Below are 11817 nucleotides of genomic sequence, written 5' to 3'. Positions count from 1 at the left end.
AGACAACGGCCGGTAAGTATGAATTTATTTTTCTTTTACTAGGGAAAGGGCTGTCCCTTCTCTGTATCCTGCACTGATAGAAGGGAAGCCCTTTCCCCCTCAATACGCAACGGCCAGTCCGCATCAATTTAATGCCCATTTTAGGCAAAGCCGCGACAGAATCTGCAACGCAGTTTATGTGCGGCATTGATGCGGACAGTGTGTGCAGAACTCCGCCACGTCTGGTCATGCCCTTAGACTGTCACACAGAAACCTCTGCATGTTCTTTATAGCCACAATTTCTAGTTATAATCCCTCCTCATCGGGCTGCAGCGGCCAAACCGCAGGAGAAGTGGGGGGTGTGAACATAATCTTAGGCAGCCTTGGCTGGAATTACAGCTGTGATTGGATAGAGTAGGTCACATGTGGACACGAAGTCCCTGTTTACACACCATGTTTTTTGCAGGTGGAAAAATCTGCCTCAAAATTCCTTCTGCCGCTTTTTTGACGCCTTTTTCGACCACGGCCATTGAGCACCGCATGCAAAAATGCTGCGAAAACCGTTTTCTTTGCCTCCCATTGATGTCAATGGGAGGTCAGAGACGGAAACGCTTGAAGAAAGGGCTTGACGCTGCTTTTTCCTGTGAGTGTTTTTTTCTCGTGGTAAAAACGCCTCTGCATCCCATTGAAATCAATAAGATTTGTTTTCGGACGTTTTTTGATGCGGTTTTCGTTGCGGTTTCCACGTCAAAAACGCTCTGTGTGAACTAGGCCTAATATTTCTCCATATATTACATGTGGATTTTGCAGCATATTTGGCTGTGCATCCTTTGCATTACATCTACTGCAGATTGTTACTGCTGCAAGTTTATGCAGTTTTCTAGAACCCTATTCACATTCATACTTCATGTGTCAATTTGACCATGGAAATCTGCAATAAATATGTAACATGTGAACATAGACTTAGGGGCTACACGTGATGTTTCAGGCTACATTTACACACTGCAACCAGGTTACATCACACTTGTCTTCTCTCCCAGATTGTCCTGGAGACTTCCAAACTAGGGAAGATCTTACATGATGTAGCTGCATAAAGGAAGGCACTCTGCTGGGACTATTTGTGAGGGGGAACTCTGCTTGTAGTGGTTATTGGGGGCAGTCTGCTGGGACTATTTGTGAGGGGGAACTCTGCTTGTAGAGGTTATTGGGGCCGTCTGCTGGGACTATTTGTGAGGGGGAACTCTGCTTGTAGTGGTTATTGGGGGCACTCTGCTGGGACTATTTGTGAGGGGGAACTCTGCTTGTAGAGGTTATTGGGGGCAGTCTGCTGGGACTATTTGTGAGGGGGAACTCTGCTTGTAGTGGTTATTGGGGGCCGTCTGCTGGGACTATTTGTGAGGGGGAACTCTGCTTGTAGTGGTTATTGGGGGCCGTCTGCTGGGACTATTTGTGAGGGGGAACTCTGCTTGTAGAGGTTATTGGGGGCCGTCTGCTGGGACTATTTGTGAGGGGGAACTCTGCTTGTAGTGGTTATTGGGGGCAGTCTGCTGGGACTATTTGTGAGGGGGAACTCTGCTTGTAGAGGTTATTGGGGGCAGTCTGCTGGGACTATTTGTGAGGGGGAACTCTGCTTGTAGTGGTTATTGGGGGCAGTCTGCTGGGACTATTTGTGAGGGGGAACTCTGCTTGTAGTGGTTATTGGGGGCCGTCTGCTGGGACTATTTGTGAGGGGGAACTCTGCTTGTAGAGGTTATTGGGGGCAGTCTGCTGGGACTATTTGTGAGGGGGAACTCTGCTTGTAGTGGTTATTGGGGGCCGTCTGCTGGGACTATTTGTGAGGGGGAACTCTGCTTGTAGAGGTTATTGGGGGCCGTCTGCTGGGACTATTTGTGAGGGGGAACTCTGCTTGTAGAGGTTATTGGGGGCCGTCTGCTGGGACTATTTGTGAGGGGGAACTCTGCTTGTAGAGGTTATTGGAGGCACTTTGCTGGGACTATTTGTGAGGGGGAACTCTGCTTGTAGAGGTTATTGGGGGCACTCTGCTGGGACTATTTGTGAGGGGGAACTCTGCTTGTAGTGGTTATTGGGGGCAGTCTGCTGGGACTATTTGTGAGGGGGAACTCTGCTTGTAGTGGTTATTGGGGGCCGTCTGCTGGGACTATTTGTGAGGGGGAACTCTGCTTGTAGTGGTTATTGGGGGCAGTCTGCTGGGACTATTTGTGAGGGGGAACTCTGCTTGTAGTGGTTATTGGGGGCACTCTGGTGGGACTATTTGTGAGGGGGAACTCTGCTTGTAGAGGTTATTGGGGGCCGTCTGCTGGCACTAATTATTGGAGGCACTTTGCTGGCAATATGGGTTATTGAGGGGTCTCTGCTGGTAGTGTTGTTTATGAGGGGGCAGTATACTGGCACTGTATAAGGGACAATACTCTGCTGGCACTGTATGGGGGCACTCTGCTTACTCTAATGATGGGGTCGCTCGCTGATAACTGAGGCTTCTTAGCTGTCCTTATCGGTGGGGTTTACATAGGAAAGAAATTCTCAAACCACATCTCAAATCTCCCTGTAGTTGATTCTAAAAACAGACAAGTACGGCTCAGAAAAACGGCTGCAAACAAATAACCATTGATGTGAATGGAAATGAACAAAATGTTTTTCGCTTTCTGCGATTATTATTGACATGTTTTATAAGACATGTTACATCTCGTGTTATACACAGCAGGAGGTAACAGCACACGTCTTATCACACAGGAAGAGGAAATACATCAGAGAGGGAAACGGGAAGAGGAAGAGCAGCCATGTCATACAGGAAATACAGGAAGTGACATCATCACAGGAGGTAACAGCACACGTCTTATCACACAGGAAGAGGAAATACATCAGAAAGGGAAACGGGAAGAGGAAGAGCAGCCATGTCATACAGGAAATAAAGGAAGTGACATCATCACAGGAGGTAACAGCACACGTCTTATCACACAGGAAGAGGAAATACATCAGAAAGGGAAACAGGAAGTGGAAGAGCAGCCATGTCATACAGGAAATAAAGGAAGTGACATCATCACAGGAGGTAACAGCACACGTCTTATCACACAGGAAGAGGAAATACATCAGAAAGGGAAACAGGAAGAGGAAGAGCAGCCATGTCATACAGGAAATAAAGGAAGTGACATCATCACAGGAGGTAACAGCACACGTCTTATCACACAGGAAGAGGAATACATCAGAAAGGGAAACGGGAAGAGGAAGAGCAGCCATGTCATACAGGAAATACAGGAAGTGACATCATCACAGGAGGTAACGTATATCCAGTGTGCGGGGACCCCAGAAATATGATGAGACTGACGTATCAGGGCTGATACATAGTAATGTTATGTTCATGTTATGTTATTATATATCATTACGTGTGTGTTTAGGCTGTGCTTATATATGTTAGTAGGTCGGACCAGAAGGCTCGCGTGTTCTGTATACAAGCTCCAGATAAGAAGAACATGGATCAGCACAACAACACCAGCGCTCCTGGGACTGCGCTCCAACCACACAGCATTTCATCCGGAGGATCGACTGTTCCGTAGTCCAAAACGTGGCTTCTCGGGTTCTATTCCTACAATGGAGGAAAAAGTCAATGACATATTTTCAGTAATTATTGTTACAATATCTCCATTAAGTAAATCTCATGTATGGAATATTTTTTTGTATCACCTTAACTTCTGGTTACACCTGAAATGCCCTATAAGGGTATTTAGATATCATAGAGGGGGGTATCACGCTGGAGACCCTCTCTATGACCCAAATGGAAGCTCTGCGCCACCTCTGTCCAGAGGCTGTGTGTGGTATTGCAGCTTTTCTGTATTGAAATGTATAGGGCTAAGCTGTCCACACACCGCACATCACCTGTGGACAGGTGTGGCTCTGTTTTTGGAAGACAGCAGCTCTATTTTTCTAATTATGTACAACCCCTTTAATTACATAATCTCTTTAGAGGGTTTTCTCCATCTCAGACGTTTATGTGATATCCACCTATGCTCATGCACGCAGATCTCTCGGTTCTGTACTATGGGAGTTACGCAAATAGTTCAACAGCGCTCAGCTGTTTCCGAAACTTCCATAGATCAGAATAGAGAGAGGGACGTGCGAGGCCTTTCCCAAGTCATTCTCCACCTGGAATCAGCAGCCATTAGACGGGACAGGGATCTGGGAACAAAGCAGGACAGGGTCAGGGAGAGACCTCCGTTTTCCACATCGGTGTGAGTCCCAGAGAAATAGTAAGATGGGAGTACCCCTTTAAATAAAACTTCTTGGTGATGATCCATTTTCTTAAGGTGTTAATTAAACTATGGACAGTGGGGGCGAAGAACCCGCACCCAAAATATCTATACTGGAGTGACATGCCTGTTACTAACGCTGTATACAAGCTCCCCCCGTATAACAGACAGGGCCCTCACTGAGACTTTGTAGGGGCTCCTAGAGACAAATATATATTGATGTACAGACATTTTCCCCCCCGTTATTGTGCAGCGAGACCTCCCCACATATAACAGGCAGGACCCTCACTGAGACTTTGTAGGGGCTCCTAGAGACAAATATATATTGATGTACAGACATTTTCCCCTCCGTTATTGTGCAGCGAGACCTCCCCCCGTATAACAGGCAGGACCCTCACTGAGACTTTGTAGGGGCTCCTAGAGACAAATATATATTGATGTACAGACATTTTCCCCTCCGTTATTGTGCAGCGAGACCTCCCCACATATAACAGACAGGACCCTCACTGAGACTTTGTAGGGGCTCCTAGAGACAAATATATATTGATGTACAGACATTTTCCCCTCCGTTATTGTGCAGCGAGACCTCCCCCCATATAACAGACAGGGCCCTCACTGAGACTTTGTAGGGGCTCCTAGAGACAAATATATATTGATGTACAGACATTTTCCCCTCCGTTATTGTGCAGCGAGACCTCCCCACATATAACAGACAGGACCCTCACTGAGACTTTGTAGGGGCTCCTAGAGACAAATATATATTGATGTACAGACATTTTCCCCTCCGTTATTGTGCAGCGAGACCTCCCCACATATAACAGGCAGGACCCTCACTGAGACTTTGTAGGGGCTCCTAGAGACAAATATATATTGATGTACAGACATTTTCCCCCCCGTTATTGTGCAGCGAGACCTCCCCCCATATAACAGGCAGGACCCTCACTGACCCCCTGGACAGACACATAGGCCTGAATATATTTATATCTTTATATTTTCCATTATTCACCTGCAGGAAATGTTATTATTAGAAATGGGGAGAAATACTTGGAATTGTGTTTTTTAGTTTCTGATGTTATTTTTGTTACTTCTCAGGTATAAGGAGAAAAGTATCCGGCACAGACAAGATGAGACGTGGATGAAGATGTGCGGAGGACTGTACCCCCCCGGGAAAGAGCGGGCTGTCACTGGTATTACCATGGGGCAGATTTACTAAGGCCTCATGCACACGACCGTAGTGAGGTGCATTGACCGTGACTTACGGCTCGTACGTCCGCGGAGTGTCACCCACGGCCGCCCACAAATCGCGGGCCGTGCATATGACCGCGTGCATTATTTTCTATGAGCCTGTACCGCAAAACACGACCGTAATAAGACATGTCCGTTGTTTTCGCGGTCCAGGTTCCTGGGCAATGCATGGACCGTGGAAACCAAGGTCGTGTGCATGGGCCCATTGAAATGAATGGGGCCGCAATTCACCTTCAGATTTGCGGGTGAATTGCGGCCGCAAAAATAAGTTAGTGTGCATGGGGCCTAAAACTATCTGAGTTTTACACAGTGTAAACTGATACAAGGAAGTCAGAAACTGCGCCAAATTTATCACAGTGGTGCACGATGTATGATAGATTTTACTAGACATGTTAGACACTTTTCTCTTCCTTATACCACCTCTTGGTTGGCTTAGTTTAAGACACGCCCCTTTATTCTAGGCCACGCCCCTTGTCAAGCACGCCGCAAAATGTGTCTAAAACAATTAATAAATATGGCGCACAACATGTACGCCATAATTCTGGCTCAATTTGAATAGTAAATCTGCCCTACTATGAATGGAATATAAATTTGGGGTTAGTATTCAGGGCATATTCCCTATTTAAAGAATTGATAAGAGTCGGGAATCCTTCAGCTTAGTCCATTCTCTCTACTATCAGTCAGTACAGGGAGTAGTAGTACATAGAAAACATTACATTGTCACCATGTCAGCTTTATTCTGCCTGCACTGACAGCACAAAGTCTTCATGGTGACTGCAGGACTGGAAGTCAAGGACCACCTCTATGATGTCCGCGGGACCTAATAGGGATATGGCGCTTTTTCCATTTATTTGTTGTTGTATTGTAATGAGAATAATATTTACATGCAGTATTTATTGCTAGGGGAATTTTTTTTTCTGAAAATTCTATAAAGAGCAAGTGGCGTAGGATTGGTTCAGACTGGTGACATCAAGACACAAATGTGACATCAAGAATTTGTCAATGAGCTGATAATCCCGGTGCCAATTCTGGCTGCAAGTAATATATAAAGGGGCACACCTACCTCAAGTACTGGCACAGTATAAGGTCATCAGGGTGACTGCAGGACTGGAATTATCGCTCTTTTATGAAAAGGGTGTGTTGCAATGTTCGGCACATGGCAGCTTTGTGTATATAGTAGTATATAGACCCTACTGCACTGATTCTTCATACTATACCCTAATAGAGCATAGTTGACAATATTTGGCATTTCTTTCTAGGGACACTTTGGTTTCAGATGGATTGAGACAGGACTTGACAGGGCCTACCTTTGACAGAACGTGGTTCATTGGGCATGGCTTGTCATGGGGTTAGTGAGAATACACTTTGTGTACCAGATATTCCCTGTATTCTGTCCTCACTATAAAAACCTTGCAGTAAGGACAGTATAGAGGGAGGGTATCGCCTGCAGAAGTGATCTAAGTAAGTATGGCACGTGACCACTGTGGCCAGTGATTGACTAGTGCGATCATGTGCCGATACGGGACATCGCTGGTCCAGCCTATGTAAACAGGCCGGCAGGGGATTGTGAACCGCCGGCACTGGAGCCGCAGAGAATTAGAAGGTGGGTATTTGCTAAATGGTGCAATTTTCAGTTTGAATTACAATTTTTATAAAGCCTGGAAAACCCCTTTAATACCAAACACTAAAATGTATTCAGACCCCGGACAAATCCCCTTTATGTGCTTCCCGCTCCTTCAGCAGCTCTGGGTCCCATTCGGCTCCGGACCCCACCTCTGCTGGCTGAGCCAGGAGCTGTTAGTGATATTGGCCTTTACATATTGGAGTAATCCAATAGATAACAGCCAATTTTTTAATAAAATCCTGCGATGTAGTTTGGGTGGGCACTGCGCCTTTGATTGCATGACAAATTTTTCTTGGAGTTCCCCTTTAAAAATTGGTAAGCGGCGGGTAACACAAATACTTCACACGTGGACGGTAAAGTAAAACCCATTTTATTTTGACTGTGTTTCTGGACCGGACTGGTCCGGGACTAAACTTGACTGGTCCCTTTGTCAGGTTAAGACCAGATAAAGGGACCAGTCGTGCCAGAAACGCGTATTTAAATAAAATTCTACCATCGCTTGCCGCCCTATCTGTCCCTGTTATTAAACATTTCTGTTAACCGCATCTTAAAGTTGAGCAGATTTACTTGTGAATTTATTTAACTTAGTTGAACATAGAACGCACTATCTACCTACCTGGCAGACAAAGGGTCTTGGTGTGGGTCACGGGGAATATCTTCAAGAGAGCAACTCTTCACTAGGACATTTTATTTATTCTTGTTTCAGAACTGAAGGGAATGTACCGTACATCAGCAGGAGGAAGCCCTGGTGTCGAGAACGTCAGCCATGGAAAGGGATGTGCCAGATCAAGGTCTGAAAGCTAAAGAGGCAGCAGATATGAACCACTAATGTCCATCTAAGAATGCCGGAACGTCATCCGTCCACACCTCCTCCTTCCCATCCCCCACTGTCCAGAAGGGGTTTTTAAGATCCATCCAATTAAAAGACAACTGTCCAGAAGTCTTTGAAAATGAAGCCTTGTCCATGATTCGCAGGGCTGCGGTGAAGTACAATGGTTTTGGGTGTTTAATGGCAAGTCTCTTCAGATGCCCGGCAATGGACTTCCTCCCCTCGTCCTGTTTGGTAGGGTCTCTGCACTCCCTTTCCTGTAGAACAGCTGCCCCTACAGATTCCCAAGGCCATCCATATTTTTTTCCTGTCTGGCTGATAGCAACACATGTCAATAAAAACATACCTCAATGTATTTATTGTATTTCTAATAAAAATGGATAGACAAATACATAAAAGTAATTTGTTTTAATTCCAAAGAACTTTCATAAAATCTATATTATACCTGTGTAATCAATTGTGGACATGGTCACTGATTCATTGAAGAATGAGTAGGCTGGGTAACCCGTGGAGTAACATCCAAACAAGAAAGACATCTTCCTGCTACAAAAACAGAGGTCATAATCAGGACGAACGTACACCACCATACAACAAAGTCCAGCAAAGAGATCCCCCAGCCTGAGACATACTGTACTCCGTGTCAGAAGAACAAGAAGCTACAAAAAGAGAGACAACTGCATCCAGTCGATGTTCTTATCAACCAAGAGGTTTAAAAGGTGAGAAGACTAATTTAATTTTTTTTTCAAGGTATTACCCTAGGGAGCGCTCCTGTTAACATCTTTTTCTCACACTGTATTTTCCTAAGGTACTGTATACATTTCACTCATTAATGCTGACCTAGCCAAGTGAGCACACAACAAAGTAAGCCTGCACACCCAAATAGAGTACCAACCATCTACACATCATGCCAATAAAGGAGTTTTGCCTTTGCACAGTGCTCCAAGGGGAGCACAATACAACTTCAATACTGCAAATACCTACCCTGAACGTCACATCTGCACCTTCCTCTTCTTCTCTTTTGAAGATGTTAGTGTACAGAGTAGTAGGGGAATTGACCAGACATGATGTGCTGCCTCGTGGATATGTCCTATATGGTCAGCCGCCATTCCGAACGAAGCGCCAACTACTGGATGTACCAGCAACCAGAACGGCACATTGCCTGATGAAGGTCATGTAATGACCGAAGCGTCGCACTAAGCCTCTGTCATCTACAACCACTTGAAAAAAATCAAGATTTCTTCCTTAAACTTCAGCTTTGTGTGCCAAATACTTATTTTGACTACAATTGGGTTGGGACCCTATTCGTGCACCTACATCGTCCAGTGCGTTCTGAACTACTACTTATCTGACACAGACCATCCTGGAACTGAATATCTCTGAGGCCTCATTTACACGAACGTAATATACGCGCGTGCGACGCGCGTGCTTTGCACGCATGTCGTACGCACCTATATTAGTCAATGGGGCAGTTTAGACGATGCGTGAATTGCGCTCAGCGCGTGTGCGCAGAAAAAAACTCACGACATGTTCTATAATCGTGCGTTTTTCGCGCACTCACGCACCCATTGAAGTCAATGGGTGCGTGAAAACCACGCATGCCGCACGGAAGCACTTCCGTGCGAACTGCGTGATTCGCGCAAGAGCTGTCAAACTCCTGAATGTAAACAGAAAAGCACCACGTGCTTTTCTGTTTACAAACATCCAAACGGAGTGTCAAATTCGAGATGAGCGCACCGAACTTCACCGGGTTCGGCCAAACTCGTTTTGACCGAAACCGGTAAAAAAAAGTTCGGGTACGCGACGTCAGGAGACAGTCACTGTCCACGGTGCTGAAAGCGTTAAACTGGTTCAGCACCATGGACAGTGACTTCCACTCCGAAAATCCATGAACCTGTAAAAAAAAAAAGACGTTCTGACTTACCGATAACTCCGGTCCGACCTCCCGGGATGACAGTTCAGTCCTAGTGACAGCTGCAGCCAATCACAGGCCAAGCACAGGCTGCAGCCAATCACAGGCTGCAGCGGTCTCATGGACTGCGGCGTCATCCTGGGAGGTGGGGCCGGATGACAAGAGAGGGACGCGTCACCAAGGCAACGGCCGGGAGCCCGGACTGGGGGAAGCAGGAAGTTCTTGGTAAGTATGAAAGTCTTTTTTTATTCACAGGTTGGTGTATATTGTGTTCGGCATTCACTGTCGAGGGTGCTGAAAGAGTTACTGCCGATCAGTTAGCTCTTTCAGCACCTTGGACAGTGACGGGCGTCGACTAGCCTCATCTCTATGATGGCGGCTGTGCGAAAATCACGCAGTCGCGCATCATACACGGATGACACACGGAGCTGCCAAATGCCTTTTGCACGCGCAAAACGCAGCGTTTTTTGCGCGCGCAAAACGCACACGCTCGTGTAAATGAGGCCTGAGGCTGCTCTTTCAAAGTTGCTAATGTAGCTCATCTGGGCTCCATAGACCCAACCTTTATATATGACTCCTAGAGAAGTGGGTTAGTGAAAGAAAAAGGTAGAATTCAGATCCTGGAGGCCATTGAGTATGTCAACCTTTGGACCTTGATTGGCATCTACGCCATATTTTCAGAGTAATCCATCAGATGTCTCAAGAAGAACATTTTATGAGAAAAGGACAATGTTGATGAGATTGTAGGTCCGCCTGTTTCTAACTCACATAATTATTACCCAGCATCCAGGTAAATAGTGCATACAAAGTCCAGAAAAATAACCAGGCGACTGTCCAGATAAACATTAGATACCGCGCCCAGAAATGGTGCATTGTGCCCCGATAAATATTTCCTTAAAAGGAATGTCCGAGAAATGAAACTCGTTGCATGGAATGTTTTGAAATGAAAAAAACAGCCATTACTCACCTGTTAAATCCCCTGCGCCCATGATCTGGTGGTCAACCCGATGGGTTGATTGAAGAGACTAGCCTACGTGGATCGACACCCGCTACAAAATTCTCACCCAAAAATTAAGATATGGAATAGGTTACCCCTTTGTATGTCAGATCGAATAGCCGTAATTAAAATGATAGTATTACCCCAGTTGATGTATCCACTGATTAACAGTCCCATATGGATAGGAGAAAAGACGTTTAAATGCATAGAAAGCTTAACCCTTTCCCGACATTTGTCGTAAATATACGACATGGAAAGCCAGTGCTTTCCGCAAAATGTCATATACTTACGCCAAATGTTTGGCACCGGCTCAGAAGCTGAGTCGGTGCCATCATCGCCGGATCTCAGCTGTATCTGACAGCTGACATCCGGCTGTAATGGCGGGGACCAAAATTAGCTTCGATCCCCACCATTAACCCCTTCAATGCAGCGTTCAAACCTGATCGCTACATTTAAGCTGTTTGCAGCTCATCGGAACCACAGCAATGAAATTGCCGGGGTTCCGGTGGCTGCAATGGCAACCAGAGGCCTAATACTGGCCTCCCAGTCTGCCTAGCACCGAAGCCGGTCAAGATCCGCCCGGCGGCGGAGCCTGATCGGCTTCCGTAGCCGCCGGCAAGATGGCGCCGACTCAGGAGCTGATCCGGCGTCATCAGCGGTGGAGGTCAGCTGTATATTACAGCTGACATCCACATGAAATGGTAGGATCCGATCCCTGCCATTAACCCCTTTGATGCAGCAATCGAAAGCGATTTCTGCATCTTAGCGGTTGCTAGCAGATCGCCAGCCCTGACAGCCAATCAGGACTTGCGATTGCTGCTATGGCAACAGGAGACACAATGGCCTCCTGCTAGCCATTACGGAAGCTGATTAGGCCCCGCTGGGAGGCGAAGCCTAATCGGCTTGCTGTCAGTGAATAACTGGACAGATCTAATACATTGCAATGTATTAGAAAAAAACTAAAGCTGACAG

The 11817-nt window shown here is 46.2% G+C and overlaps 1 long non-coding RNA gene across 1 annotated transcript; it reads left to right on the top strand.

Moving 5' to 3' along the window:
* Nucleotides 1-2253: 2253 nt before the first annotated feature.
* On the top strand, nt 2254-8320 carry LOC142718425 (uncharacterized). Its single transcript, XR_012872539.1, has 4 exons — nt 2254-3273; nt 3413-3615; nt 5334-5428; nt 7817-8320. It is a non-coding gene; the product is annotated as an uncharacterized LOC142718425 (long non-coding RNA).
* Nucleotides 8321-11817: the final 3497 nt, after the last annotated feature.

This window comes from Rhinoderma darwinii, unplaced genomic scaffold, assembly GCF_050947455.1.
Source record: "Rhinoderma darwinii isolate aRhiDar2 unplaced genomic scaffold, aRhiDar2.hap1 Scaffold_467, whole genome shotgun sequence".
NCBI lineage: Eukaryota > Metazoa > Chordata > Amphibia > Anura > Rhinodermatidae > Rhinoderma > Rhinoderma darwinii.
The sequence above is the reverse complement of the archived record's forward strand: the minus strand, read 5'-3'. Positions and strand labels throughout refer to the sequence as shown.